Source organism: Myripristis murdjan, chromosome 9, assembly GCF_902150065.1.
Source record: "Myripristis murdjan chromosome 9, fMyrMur1.1, whole genome shotgun sequence".
In the NCBI taxonomy this organism is placed as follows: Eukaryota; Metazoa; Chordata; class Actinopteri; order Holocentriformes; family Holocentridae; genus Myripristis; species Myripristis murdjan.
Genome location: NC_043988.1, coordinates 17,895,639 through 17,907,897, shown reverse-complemented (window position 1 = coordinate 17,907,897; position 12,259 = coordinate 17,895,639). Strand labels below are relative to the sequence as shown.

General features: G+C 42.0%; 1 protein-coding gene across 1 annotated transcript in view; it reads right to left on the bottom strand.

Moving 5' to 3' along the window:
• Positions 1 to 4,851, bottom strand: part of coro1ca (coronin, actin binding protein, 1Ca) — a 41,557-nt gene extending 36,706 nt beyond the window's left edge. The window contains exon 1 of the mRNA XM_030059980.1: positions 4,709 to 4,851. The gene's annotated coding sequence lies outside the window, so the exon portion shown is untranslated. The remainder of the gene's footprint in view (positions 1 to 4,708) is intronic.
• Between the last annotated feature and the right edge of the window lie 7,408 nt (positions 4,852 to 12,259).

The following is a 12,259-nucleotide window of genomic DNA, read 5'->3' as shown; positions in this document are numbered from 1 at the left end:
TTTCGTCTCTAACTACCACTGCTGTTGCTTTCTCTTCCCTGATTTGTGGCTGGTAACCTCAATTTTACAGACACAACCCCACTCACAGCTGGCCATGACTTTACAACACAGACCCACAGAAAATAGTTTACAAACGAGGGTACACTATGACAGGCACAGACTAATAAAGTAGAACTATGCCATAAATATATTCATTTATTGGTATTTTATGTCACAAAAGTTATATATTGTAACTTCTTGAGGATAGATGTAACAGTCACTTATGGAAACAGCCTGTCCCACAAGCTGCTGCTCATATTGCCCCATGATTCTCTCAAGCACCAGTGATGTCGCCTCAGTGCTCTTCATACACCAGCAGCTTTTTTCCTTTTGTCACCAAGAACGCATGAGACGCCACCTAAATCCCCTTCCTGTAACCAAGGCCACGGACCACCATTGTAATCAGATTCCAGCTACATTCCAGCGCTTTTTGCAACAAAGAGATAAGGTGCTGTTTTTTCACCTCTCTCCACCCCCAAGTGGCCATGTGATCTCTGCTCTGCTCATTGTAAAATAATACTACAGCACAATGCAGTATGCAGCAGTGTTTCGGGCAATGCAGCTGTATTATTTTACACTTTGTAGACAACATGAGCTTTACCAACATGGGAGTAATGTGGCTCAAAGTCCATGTCAATGCTAAGCTAACATATGGAGAGAAACACCCACCAGAACTGATCCAGTTAGCCTGACTGGGTAATGGCTATCCACACCAATCCACAGCATGTGTTGTATCAATGTATGACAAAGCCCATATCTTTGAATTAAACCCCACCAAGAACCCTCCTGCATCTCGATCCCTCCCTCTCTCTCTCTCCCTCTCTCTCTCTCTCTCTCTCTCTCTTACTCAAGAGATTTTATTCTCAATGTAATCTCAATGAGTCTTCCCTGGTTAAATACAGATTTAAAGCACATGCTCTTAAAGGGGCTAAATCCTAACACTTAAAGATTCAAATGTTTAAAAGGACCCTATTATCTAAACTGGTACTTATCCTGCTTAAAGTCAAGATTTGAGGGACTACTTGAAAATCCTATATAACTACATAAATCGAGAAAGACTTGATTTTTTTTGGGGGGGGGGGGGGGGGGGGGGGGGGGGTGGGGGGGGGGGAGCTAGGAAAACACTGATAACATTTTAGTTTCAATATCAGCTGAGCCACGCAAACTATAGAACTGTACCAAAAGTGCTTAAAAAAAAAAAAAAAAAAAACTTGTGTAGCGGGGGAAAAAAGATGGTATGGTAAGTACTGTGCTTCAGACCTAAAGTGTATCATGTTCCCAAACAGTGGTTCAGATGAAACAGTGACAACTCCAAAATATTCCTGAGAGCAAGCCTGTCCCACACTTTCCCCTTGTCAGCTACTTTCCCCTCCCCCAATGGGCAATGCACCAGCCACTGCTCCATTTCACCAGATGTTGTCAACTGTGGGTGGGAAAAAACAATGGAAGAAATAACACTGGTCTGTGTATCTGCTGGAGCTTCTTAGTTACAGAGCATTACTAAGCTCAAGAGCAGGTTTCACTAAAAAAAGAGAAAGGATATCTGAACATTATCTGTGATTGAAACATTCCCCCATTCAGATTCCAACTTGCCAAGCCAAAGCACTTGGAAAAATTGATGAGAAAAAGACCAAGTCCACATATTTCACGTCTTAAAATAAATTTTGTTTTGCGCACCACATTTATCACCTATTTATTTAGCAACTGATTGTGTCTTAACAAATCAAGAGAGGCTACGTTATTTCCTCAACCACAATTGAGCAATAATTCTGGTGTCCTTTTATTATGGAGGGCCTATTTATAATAAACACTCATTTATTTGTTTCTCAATAGTAAAGCAGTGTGTGTTTCATCATACCATGAATGTATTAATAAGAGTACTGAGTGTGATTATATCTGGCATGTGGTCCTCTTCACCTGCCAGGCTGCTCCAAACAAACAGCAAACCACTATGTTTGAGCAGATTCTTTTTTTTTTTTTTTTTTTTTTTTTTTTTTTAAATACTCTATATTCTTTCCATCTGTCACTGGCAAAGACTATTGCCAAACTTGTCCAGAGAGAATGGATTTGTAGCACATAAATTCAATATCTCAAGGCAAAATTCAACACAATTTTCAAGTTGTAATATTTCATTCTGAAAGATTTGGCAGAACTTGTTCTTGATGTGGAGTTTGATAACATCTTGCACAGACAGGACCTGACACAAACTGAGGAATGTCAGACATGTTAACGGCGGAATGCAATCTTGGAACCTGACAGAGACACTCAGTCCAAAATGCTGGCTGAACAGATATCCTCAGGATGCTGAATAATCCAGCAGATTGATGCGAACACCAACTGGAAAGATCTCATACCCTAACGTACTCTTTAATGTACATCACATTCCTCAGTGTACACAACATAACTTCAGTCGAATTCAGTATTTCTAAACCATTGTGCTGCTCAGCCATGCTATGGTGCTGTAAAAATGACAAAATTTTGAATAAAGCAGAATGAATATCAGACTGAAAATCATACATTAATGCCAACAAACACAATGAGCTGTTGAGCTAAAGCAGAACTGCAACAACACTGATAAGGTACATGTGAAGTTGGACATGTTGCACCCTGGACATAAATCGTAATGATTTTCTAACATGTTTCTTCAAAATTTTAAAAAGGCACATCAGAGTTCACTGCACCCTACACCAGTGTGTCTTGCTGCAGCGGTTAAGACCCAACACGTCTTCACATCCCATGCTTAATTTCCCTCTGCTTCCTGACCCACTTCCTCTCTCAGCCCAGCAATAGGAAGGCAGGCTACACACTTCTTAAGACATGGTACTGCAGCACAAACAGGCAGCATAGCTTGATGGGTCTGGAATGGCCAACAAGCCCAAACACAGCTGTAGAATTGTTGACATAAAACCCTTGGGTCTGTCAGTCAGCCTTCACCTGCTCTGCATCCCACAGCAAGACTCAGCGAGGGAACTCCCAGAACTCCAAAGCTGATTACACAAAGGAGTTGAGTAACCTAGATCTACACAGGGGACAAGTATGCAAATCAGGCTGCCCTTTTGGCACACTAACCATGGTCACTGCAAATCAAACTGGCCCATTGTCGTAAGTGAGCACATCAGCCAGTGGTGGCATAATGACAGAGGGGTCACAGAGGGGTCTATGTGGGTCATCACCCAGACACTATGACTTGACTGCAGACGCTATTTAAGCTGCCCGGTGAAAAAAGGAGCACCATGAAGCCTTTTTGGATCTCTTTCCACACTTCATTTTATCCAAACAGTTTTCAAAATATAGCTTTCCCAGGATTCAATTGTGTTTTTGAGTGTCACACTAGCCACTGCTCTAATACAGGGCAATATTGGGAATTCCAGGGTGAGTCAAATTATTTCTAAGGCAGGGTTGAATTTGTATGTTTGACATTACAAGCCAGCTGGAAATTAATTACTATTGTCAGAAATATTTGTTTTATTGGGCTACTGTAAATGTGAGGAATAAAGTAATTCAGACTAATAATGGCACTAAGGAAAAGTGTTGTTTTACACAAGTTAGTGGCCAGTGAGGAACATATCACAACTTACAGCAACTGTTTTGTAGGGTAAGCAAGTCTATGTTTGTTTTTTCATCCATTACTTTATCATGTTTCCTGGTTCCTGTTTCACTGAAAGCTCAAAAGAGGCTACAACCAGCCATTGTTTTGTTACAACGCGATGCTTCTGGGTTCCACAAGACTAAATCACACTAATTAGCAGGTAGGAGCTCAGGTGCAGGATCTCGCATAGCTGTGTCATCTCCCATCCACTATTACACTCAGCGTGTACTCGCCTAGACTGAATATGCATAAATTCACACCAATAATTCTCGATGTGCTGTAGCCAAGCAAGCAGGGAGTGAGGGATGGTGACTGACGGATACACACAGGAATCCATGCAGCTGGGTCACAGTGGATACGCATTGCAATTCAACGCTCCCACACCATACCCTACTCCATATATTGTCAATTGAAGTGTTTCTGGGACAAATGTAACACTAGCATCTGGATTAAGAATCACATTGCGCGTGGTAGGATATGGTTAAAAATCACACACACGAACGCCAAAGTGTTTTGTTTAATTGATTGTATTGATTAAGGGGGGGGGAAATCTACGTTTCGGGGTACATTGTTCACAGTTTGAGGAGCCCACATGACTCTAATCCCAAATGCCAGGGGCCTGGGCGCGGTTAGACTGCCTGCAACCCCTGTATCTCCGCCTATGTGGATCCCTCGTTTCACAGATAAGTTCTCCTTCCTTACTAACGTTAACGTTAGCTACCCCACCCCACACGGCACAATGCAACGGGGCATTTAATTTAGCGGGGAACATGTCAATGAAACCAATATAAAAGCAGGGGACAGAAAAGCAAAATCATGACAGAAAGCACTCACCTCTTCGTTTGGAGGGTTAGAGAGTATTTGTTTGCATTACCGGACAACTACCGTAGTAGGCTAATGCTAGTTGGAAAAAAAAGCCAATTCAAATTCTCTGGGCCATCCCGATTCATTTAGCTAGCGCATGCACTTTCCTGTCTGGGATGGCCAACGTAACGTTTTATTAGTAAAGACTACGACACCAATTCGGGAAGGAAAAAAACACAAACAAGCTGCTAAGCAAAAGACTGGGCCATTACTTACCTTCCAAGAGAAAAATAAAAGTATTCCCGAGAGCCAAATGATATAACACAGCCCAATGTGTATCCCAATTGCTTCCTCCCTTGCCGAAGCCGCTGCCGCTGCTGACACCTCGTCTCTGTGCTCTTTCCCCCACTGTCACTACTCCGCTGCTGCGCCTGCGCAGCCTTAGCCCCGCCTCTCTTAAGGCTTGGCGAAGCTGCTGTGGAACAATGACGACTGACGGGCAGCTGCGGCAGCCAATCAGCGCAAGCACTGGGATAACTGCAACAATCCTCACGCCCCCAGGCTCCCAGTAAAAAAAAAATCATATTCCTATAATATTCCAATAGTAAAATGGGCCTATATTGTGTCTGTGATCCTAAGTGGTGTGTTTACAACGGCCTTATAATGTCTTATGGAATTTATATTTTCAGTGGTATTAGTACAGTTTTTCTGTGATATCCTTGTAACCATCCTAAATTTCATCGTGGGTTAATTGATTTATTATCTTGCAAGGAGAGCCGGAGTTATTGCATCTTTTACCTCACAGAACTGAGGCGCAATTATTAGAACCAGTTAGAATAAAAAAAATATATAGCCCCGGTTTTCATCAAGGTGATATTAAACGGGAGGGAGACCGATGAAGAGGGAATGAATAACATAAAATACTGGTGAATATAAATGCAACTGCATGTGCTGGTTCACTGCCCATGTATTGTGTCAACTGCAAATACTGCATCTATTTAGAATGTATATGCAGACTCTTTTAGCCATAAATTGGTTAAATTATGATTTAGGATAAACAGTGAAACGGTGGTGTTTTGCTTTCATATACGCTAAGGTACCAGTTTGTGTTTTAAAATATTTAAAAATATATTTTTACTCAGTTCAAGAACACAATGTACCACATTTTTATTAGGACACCACAAGATGGCGTTATTTCACAAATCCAAGTGGGAACTGACTTCCTATGGTAGAAAACAGCTGTATTTCATCATCCAATCCATTTTCTTGACCCGCCTTCACTCTTGTAGATGAGGGTTGATGTAAGTGTTTGTGGTAGATCTGTTAGACCAAATGCTCAAGGCCCATGGACCAAAACAAAAGCAAACATCATCAATTTATTGCATTTCAATGAGAAATGACACATTGAATCATTCACCTGCTTTACTAATATCCTCAGTGCAGCCTGTACTGCCCACCGTTTCTCCTCATTTTATATTATACACTTCAGTAGGCTATGTTTTTACAACCTTACCTTTTCTCACAGATGGCTTCCTCTCAAGCGCCTTATCTGGTGATTTCTGAGCCGAGTCAAAAGCAGCCTTCATCTGCGCTACCTTCACCGACTGGCCTTGCTCAGAGGCCCCGTCAGGCTTGGCTTCGGTTGGCTTTGGTCGATCCTGCTGTTGCAGCTTTTCATGCAGTTGAATGGTCTCCTTTATGAGGTCTGAGACAGGCCTCGGTTTGGGAACACTCTGGGATTTTTCTCTCTCTACAACAGTGTTATCCCTGTCCTTGCCAGACGTTTTATCAGGCTGGCCTGGTATCGTGTTTTCTGTGTTAAGAGTCACATGTTGAGACTGCTGCTCCTCATCGTGCTCTTTGCTGGTCATATCCTGCTGGCTTTCTCCTGAGATAGCTGTCCGAGCTGCAACCAAACCCGAGCCAGCATCTACAGCTTGTACAGTGTCATCCTCCTTACAGGGGTCTTTCACTGTCTTTGTTCCCACAGACTCAGCATGTGACATCTCGGAGATATGTAATCTTGGTGCAGTTTTGCCCTCAGTTTCATTTGTTTGCAGTGGAGAGCTTATAGTACTTGTGACCGGTGACTGGTGACTGGTGACAGCTGAGAGGTTTTTAGAAGGGGGCGTATTTACTTCCACCTCCTTCTGGACTGAAGCATCCTTTGAGCTGATGTGCTCTTCTGAATACTCACAATCTACATTGTGAGACTGTGATTTTGTGTGTGATTTCTCATTTGTGGCTCCAGTCTCTTCAGATTGAGAACAAAGTGTACCTGAAGCCACATTGTCAATACTCTGTGTCTGTTTCACTGCCAGCTTTTTATCATCTGTGGCATGGTTTGCCACCGTCACGTTCTCTGTTAAAGCAGAAGAAGATGGTATAGTTCCCTTGGTGTCACATTGCGAGGGAAGTATATCTCTGTCTGGCTGATTACCATCGGAGGTTATCGCTGTTTCTACATTGTCTTTCCTCTTGCCTTGTGACTCAAGGACTGTCTTTGTGTCATTCTCCACAGGATCATCCATGGTCTGCTGTGTCATTTTAGAGACAACAGGGGTTGCCTCCTTTTTGTTTCTTCTCAGTAGCTTCTCCAAAATAGAACTAGGTTCAGTGGGTGAACCTGGATTTGATGACGATGATGATGGTCTCTGTTTGTTTGTTTCAGTTTTATAAGACATGTCTTCTTTATCATCTTGGACAGTGTGAGACGATTTAGTCTGGATGGTGTTGTGTTTATCACTCAGTGTTCTTGCCATTTGCAGAGAAGTTTTTCCTGGCGCACGTTGCTTATCAGTGTCAGTGACTTTTGATTTTATAGTCAAGTAGTCATTCATAATTGTCTTCATTTCCTCTAAATAATTGCTGCCTTGAACATGTGTTTGCCTTTCCCCAGTTGTATTACTTTTTGCTTTCTCTTTTGGAGAGCTACAGTTAAAGGTATCATTCATGGCAGATAGAGACTCTTTCTCCTGACTGTTTTTCAAAGGAGGCTGGGATTGAGCTGTAGGCGGTTCTTTCAGCTCACTCAAATGGCCCAGTGTTCCAGCACTGTGCCTAACATCTTCATCCTCAAATTCAGCTGTCATGATCTCATTCTGGTTTCCTTGAACATATGGGAAAAACTCACTTCTTGCCCTCTGGGTGAGGTCATCGTTATATTCTGCATGAGCCCCACCTTTGCTGATCTTCAACATCGCAGAGCCTTCTTCCTTATGTTCACTGACGTTTTCAGTTTCCTCAGCAGCAGGGCTAAACTTTTCTTCTGAATCTCCAGGTGAGAAATTTCCATCTTGGTTCTCCTGATGTGGGACTGTTCCCTTGGCCTGATACTCCATCTTGATATTTGAGGAAGTGTGAAGCTCCTCCTCACTCTTCTTCTCTCTCTTGAGTAGACTGAACTGCCTGTATGTTCTGGCTCTCTCCTCAATCCTTGCACTACTCTTTGGGTTCTGGCTATTGTCCGGCTGCCGTGGAACCAGCGAAGCTGTGCTGCCTCCTCCTTCTCCTCCCTCCTCTTCTCCTCCCTTTCCAACAGCCCCTCCTTCCCTCACCTCCCTTGCAGTGAAAGGAGTCACCCGCATGCTTATGTGTTTCTCAATAGAAGGTGTTGTTGGCTCCTTGCCTGGGCTCTCATCCAAACCCTGAGCGTCTGGTTTCCCTGAATTTTCTTCAGTGTTACCAGCCTCCTCACAGGGGCTTCCTCCCTCCATGACACCACCTGTATCAGTGCCTGTACCTCCAGCATCAGGGCAAGGCCCTCTCTCCTCAGGTCCTCCACCAAGGGCCTGTCCTCCCCCTTCCACTTTGTCTTGGTTCTGTCCCATACCGGTCTGTGGAAAGAGACATGTTGTTAACCTCAGAATTAGAGACCAGTCCCCCAAAATGATGCCACGTCTTAGGCACGCCAGCCCAGCAGTATTTTTTTTCTTTCTTTTTATCTGTGGACCGTGACTGAACTTTGCTCACTCACACCCTCTTTGTTTTTTACAAGGCATCCCTACATTCCAGGTTTGAATGATAAACTGTAAACCACAAATGATTGAAATACTTACTAGAAATAAACAGAAGACGTGAAAAATCAGCTGTGAAATTAGTGAACAGACAGCGGGAAGAACATCAGAGTCTACTAATGTGAAACATCATACATGTGAAATGGTGTAGACGCAATCGGGCTGCGATGTTTAACGCCTCGAGGACAGTCCATATAGCAACTAAAAGAGAGATGATTGTTATACAAGAACCATGTTCATGAAACTGGTAAACATTGTGAATCTTATGACTTAAAGTACTATGGACTCTGTTGGATTATTCATGCTCTTGCAATGCTCAACTTTAAGAAACAAATTAGAGTCACAAGATTTTGTAACAACTTCAGTTATGAATCTTAAGCCTTCATTTTGGCTTGATGAACCATGATAGGGCATTATCTCTGCAGTATTACTCACTTCAAAATGATGCACAATGAATCAATAAATTGAATCTGAAATGGAAACATGTAAATATAGACTAAACATTAGTGTTGATAACTACTATTTGAAGATATTTGGATTTCATGTATTCATTGAGAAACTGATTTTAAGAAACAGAGTGAAACTATAGATCATGTGTTAGGATAATCATCATCACAGCAATTAAAGCAAAGGAAAACCAGAAGACTCCAGTCCGGCTGATAAAATAGTCTCTCCCCTTTAATGCTGACAGGTTATGAGATCTCATGACGCTCTGCCTGCAAATCTTTTTCCCACGCTTTGGATTTCACAAGCCACTTCATTTTGTGGCGATTCAAGTTGTCTGTATTGTTTGCCATTTCATTTTCATGTGACGATCAATGCATGAATAAGTCCAGGACTTTTGTTTAACTTGTCTTTACTTTTATGTAATTGATGAGAAAAGATGCCATGATGTCACCTTTTTGTTAACTTAAAGTGGTGTTGATTATGTTGCTGGTGGTGAGAGGGATGGTGATTATTACTAGCAGTTGTAGTAGCAGTCATGGGTTTAGGATAATTGTTGGAAATTGTGGTATATACTTTGTCCTGAACAATAGTGAGATAATATTACATACAATGAATATAATGGAGAGGATCACAGTAGTGTATAAATGGACATACTGCAGAGACACACTATTACATGAGATTGTCTAATTGTCAAGCAAGCTAGCAGGCAAACTTTTCTCCCACTAAACTGCATTACTAAGCAGAGAAACTGGTAAAGCGTTGAACAATGAACAAGGATCTGGACCATGCGCCTGTTTCCTTTCGATAACCTCACACCCCCTCTGTGTTGCAGCATATGACTGCTGTTGTCTTATCATCTGACAGGCCTACGCATTTGCCAGACACATGGCTAGGAGAACTCAAATAGTAACAGTTGTGCTGGGAAGATACAAAAATGTGGTGATTTTCAGAGATAAAAATAAAAGAACAGAAACAAAGCTAAAAAAAAAAAAAAATGTATAAGGAACTCACAAATCCAGATTAAATGTGAGGCCATCATTAAGCTATTGTGTTGATGAGGCTTCCTATAAAAAAATAGCAGCCACCCTCCCACCATATGATAGGGACTTTAAAGCCAATGTAAATGCTGTTCACTGATCATCCTCCACCATCTCTGAGCTCTTCGGTCTCTGTCCGGACTATGACCAACATGAGGAACCCCCTGCCCTTAAGGCAGTGAATCCCCATTAACAACCGCTCTATTATCCTGTATCATCATTCCTGACTGCCCAAAGCTGATCACTTGATCACCATGTGCTCTGTTGCCTCAACATACTCAGACTTGCAGGAATTCAAACCAATAACCCAACCTTTGGGATGTTTTAGTAAACAGAAAATAGACATCATACACTTTCTACCACCTCTGAGTGGTCTGGTTAGTAGAATAAACAGAGGTGGATACAGGCCTGGCTTACGGCACTCAACCACTATAGCAATTTGATGGATAAGATATTGATCTCTGCTATCGTATCTGAGTCTATCGTTGTTGACACTTACCGGTCAGTCAGACGTCGCTGAGTCGATTGCTCTCCAAGGAGCGACAGAGTGCTCTTTGTTGGTTGTTTGGTGATGTTCAGTCCTCCCTCAACTGGACAAGCAATGTGAGCCTTATATTGCAGCCATGTGATGTCACATCACATTTGACTAATACAATCAGAGAAAGCCCTTACTTGTAGTTTTTACTTTTTGCTGTGTTCATAACTGTTCATAACTGTAAACATATCTTAATGTGCTGAGATGTTTTTCAGACCTGAATGGCAAACTATTCCTAGTTTATCTAAGTGGGAGAGAGGGAGCAAAACTCTGTGGTATTATTATGTTTTATCAGCAATGCAGATCCTGGCATTATAACTGTTCAGCCTCATTTGAGTGAATATGAGGAATGTCCTCCTTTCTTTTTCCTTCTTTAGCCAACACAGCTTGTACTGCTGTGGCCTGTACATGCAGTTTAATGGCAGGAAACTAGCAGAGAGAGGTAGGAGACAGTAAAAGAATCCGTATGGAGTGTGTCTGGGATGATGGGGAGTAGTAACTTAAAGTAACAGTAACCAACCTGGGTCCATCTTACCAGGACTGAGGGAAATGACCTGAAAAACAGCTGAGAATTTTCTGTGTTTTCTCTTGGTCTCTATAGTAACATCCAAAACAGGATACATGCTCAGATAATAAAACAAAAGCGGAGGTATGGCAGCCAAGAATTCACCAGCAGCATAGGCAGGAGAAGAGGAAGAGGGCCGACCCACACCCAGTTAATATACATTCAAAAGGTTTCTGTGCTGACAGACACATGGCTAGTGCTCCACATGCCTCTGGCTGCTGATGCTTTTAGTGTTTGTGTTAAAGAAACATAAGGACGCATTACAGTCATTCAGTCCACATCACTGTAATGCAAAAGCAAATCCTTGGCCAGAAAATAGCCAACCTGCCCCAATTTCAACATCTTTGTCAAAGTCAAAGCAGAATCCTCTGGTTTCTGATTCACTTAAGATGACAGATTTAGATGCCTGTCTCATTTCACCCTGCTGTTATTTAAAAGGCTAAAAATTGAGGTGAGTCAGAGTTTTCTTATAGGAAAGGCTTCGCATAAGCTGAATTGGTGTGGCAGTTTTCCATTTCCACATCTCCAGCAACACCCCTGTCACGTGTATATGCTTACAGTCTCAAGTTTTAAGTAAATGCACAAAAAATAGTGACTAAAAGGTTTTATCAGTCAACTGACCAACATCGAAGAATAGCTTTGCTGCATCACAAACACACACACATGCATACAGCCATAAAGGCCAGGAGGAATGAGCATGCAACGTAAGTGTTTCATTGATGTCATGCAAACGGGGATGGGCAGCCAAATGTTATATAACCTGGCTGTTAGAAAGCCAGTTTCTTGCCAAGGCCTACAGATGGGGGCATTATGATGTAATGTCATTTCAGGATGCACACCATCACAGTAAAGTCACTGAAGGAAAATTCAGTTATGCCTATTCGCCTCTCAAAATAGAAATTGTAAACAGTGCATCTGCGGCAATGAGGCCACTGTTTGGCAGTGTCATTGAGCAAAATACAGTACAAACCCACCTGCGTTTTTGCTTGAATGATAAATATTGAGAAATGTAAGTATATGTAAAAAGCTCTATTTGCGCATGCCAATTAGTAAATCAACAGCAATATACGAATCAAACTGATCTTAAATGGCTGATATTAGATAATAAAACAAAAGCGGAGGTATGGCAGCCATTGACATAATTGACATGCCAATTACACTGGCACACACATTTACACACATTACTCATTTAGTTAAACTGCCTTCACATGTAAAAGAACAAACGAG